This window comes from Marmota flaviventris, chromosome 3 (assembly GCF_047511675.1).
Source record: "Marmota flaviventris isolate mMarFla1 chromosome 3, mMarFla1.hap1, whole genome shotgun sequence".
NCBI classification, from domain to species: Eukaryota; Metazoa; Chordata; class Mammalia; order Rodentia; family Sciuridae; genus Marmota; species Marmota flaviventris.
The window spans coordinates 150,897,740-150,900,801 of NC_092500.1; the positions used below are offsets into that span (position 1 = coordinate 150,897,740).

At 31.8% G+C, this 3,062-nt stretch overlaps 1 non-coding gene across 1 annotated transcript; it reads left to right on the forward strand.

The window, feature by feature from the left end:
* The first annotated feature begins 2,032 nt into the window (after nucleotides 1-2,032).
* Nucleotides 2,033-2,194, forward strand: LOC114085921 (U1 spliceosomal RNA). The gene has a single exon (XR_003581568.2). It is a non-coding gene; the product is annotated as a U1 spliceosomal RNA (small nuclear RNA).
* The last annotated feature ends 868 nt before the right edge of the window (nucleotides 2,195-3,062 follow it).

The following is a 3,062-nucleotide window of genomic DNA, read 5'->3' on the forward strand; positions in this document are numbered from 1 at the left end:
GTATCCTATAAAAGTAGCTAGGATAAAAGGTTTTTAGTGTATCTTTAGTGCTCTTTGATTATAGTCACTTTGGGAAAAAAATACAATATATAAAAGGAAATTTGAAAAAGGTTAGTTCCTTGAATACAAAGTGCACCAGTCATACAGTTGAAAAAGAGAATCACGATTCAACAGTTGAAAAACAACTAAAGAGTAAAAGTCCAAGGATTAAATAGATATATATTGTTATCTTTTAAACATGTAGACTATTAAGTGCCTTCCTTTGGCCCTCACCACACACCAAAACTTAGTATCCCCATGACATTTTCACTTACTTTTTCAAAAAGCACATGCTACTTGAAATTCCACTTGGATTCAAGGTTACACAGTATTTGTTTGTGTGATTCGAATGGCCTGTAAGTTTCTAATATCTGGCGTAACAGTATTATCTACTGTCAAGCTATGTGTCCAGGTTAGTACTGGACGAAAATGTGCCACACATTTGCCTACATGAGCTCTCAACTCAGTGAACACCCCATTCTCCTTTCCCAAGACCTGTCCTGGCCATCACCTGGATTCCAATAGCCATATTGTTTTAGTCACCCCAAGTAATCTTAAAAACATAAGCAATGTTTGGGAGGGTTTAGGTTTTAATAATACTTGATATAGAGTTCTCAGGAGCTCTGAATTCAAACTGGTTTTCAGATGGGCTGCTTCTTTTAGGGTTTTACTGTTATTTTATTTAAATATAAAAGAGGAAGGAGCTCAGAAGAAAGATTAAATGAGAACAGTTCAGGATAGATAAATCAGTGATGTTCTACTGATAAGCTCTTGAGTTTTCAGTTGATAGATGAAGGACCTTAATCAAATCATGATTTATTGCTTTACTAATGCTATTTTATAATCTATTGTTATAGGCAAATTAGCAGTTTAGAGACATAGTATATACACTAGCAGTATATTATAGGTTTCACTAAGAACTACCTGGTAAGTAATTTGAGCTTTATAGAGAATTATTTATATAGGATAAATTTATAGCAATTAATAATAAATTTAGGAACATTTTTCTACTTTTGTTAAATAGTTTCCAGCACAAAATAACCTCTATTACTAAACTTCTCCTCCAGAGTAGTATCATTATTCATTTATTTTCAATTAAATATGTAAGTATCTGTCAAAGAGGATGAAAAGCAACAAAACAGTCAAATTATGTTGAGGCAAATAGTCCCAAACAGCTTTATAATCAAAACTAAATGTGCTTACATTTTTTTTTTAATCCAGGATAAATCATGCAGGCACATAATGAGTTCCAAGAATGTATTCCCAAGAAAAAAACCAGAAGAGCCAAACTTTAAGACAGAGTTTTAGGATAAGATACACTTAAAATTAACAACTATCTGTGATACTAGAGGGTGAAAAAAATGTATATCCTTTAAGGAAACTTGCCTTCCTATTTATATGTCAGCAATTTTAGGCTCAGATTCAAAATCTGTCTACAGCTCCTGATTCCAGAGTATTTGGCAATACACAAGCTTGACAGTTTCCAAGTGCACAGTATCATAATGGTATGTTTTAGCCTAATTTGAACCAAAAAGTTCCTCATGTAAACTTAAATTTCTCTTATTTGCTCATATTTTAGAGAGCAATTATCTGAGCAGAAATTAATATGTCCACTTAAAGAAGACATTCAAGTATGATAAAATATAACCTTTCACCGACAATCACAATGTTGAGCATCTCTATCTGATAGAAAATTATTCTTATCCATATCTCACATGATACAGTTTGGAATCAATTTCCTAATAATATGTGGGTTAAAAAAAAGATAGTCAACAGTCATAAACTTGAGAATTTAGGAAAACACCAATCTACTTAAGATATTGGCCAATACTTAATGAAAATAAAATAAAGATCTTTAATTTAGTAAACTAGGCTTTCAATTTAGAGATGAATAAGAATATATTCAAATATGAAAGATAATTATTTGCTCTGACAAGGTAATTTAAATTTTCTGAAAATTAACATTAAAAAATTCAGTAAAAATGTATCAAGCATACTTACCTGGCAGGGGAAATACCTTGATCACAAAGGTGGTTTTCCCAGGGCGAGGCTTCTCCATTGCACTCCGGAGGTGCTGACCCCTGCGATTACCCCAAATGTGGGAAACTCGACTGCATAATTTGTGGTAGTGGGGACTGCGTTCGCCCTCTCCCTGGTTAAAAAAAAAATGTATCAAGCAAAACTTCCAATTGGCCACCATGCTGGGGTTAGTGGTAAACCAAAATGAACAAAACAAGGCATCTCTCAAATTTCCTTCATTTAATACATTGCTTTTTAACCTTTGAATCACAACCCTTTCAAGAAACAGTTCACACCTTCTTTGACATCATTAAAATTTAAAAATAAATCATATTTTGTAAGTTTAACACAAATTTACAACACATACAAGAATTTAAAAACGTTTTAAAATAAATGCTATTAAACTATAAATTATATGCTATAAAATCTACATGCAACTGAATAATGCAATTATTTGGTAACTTTTGACTATATAACTACTTCTGCTTTCAAGATATAGAACATTTGTGTCATTACCAAAAGTTTTCTGATACTGCTTTACAATGAACATACAATATCCTCTGACCTAGGAAACCTCTAATCTCATTTGTATAGATCAGTTTTGCTAGTTCTAGGACATCAGAAAAATGGAATCATAAAATATGGTCACTTTTTATCCTGGCTCCTTTGCTAAGCATAATATTTTAAAAACAACCATGTTGTGTTTCTTATTTTTTATTGATGAGTAGTATTCTATTACATGGCTATTCAACAATCTTTTATCCATTCATCTGTTGGTGGATCACTGAGCTACTTCTAATTCAGGGATACCATGAACTATGATTCTTATCAATGTCCCTATATAAGTGTTTTTAGTTACTGTTTATGCTTATAATTTTAATATTTATTTCCCATTGCCCTTTGGGGATTTTTCCACTCCTCTTTTGAGTTATAAAATATTTTTAGCATTTTGTTTTGTCTATAGGCTTCTTAGCCATATCTACTATCTTTTAGCTGTTGTTTGA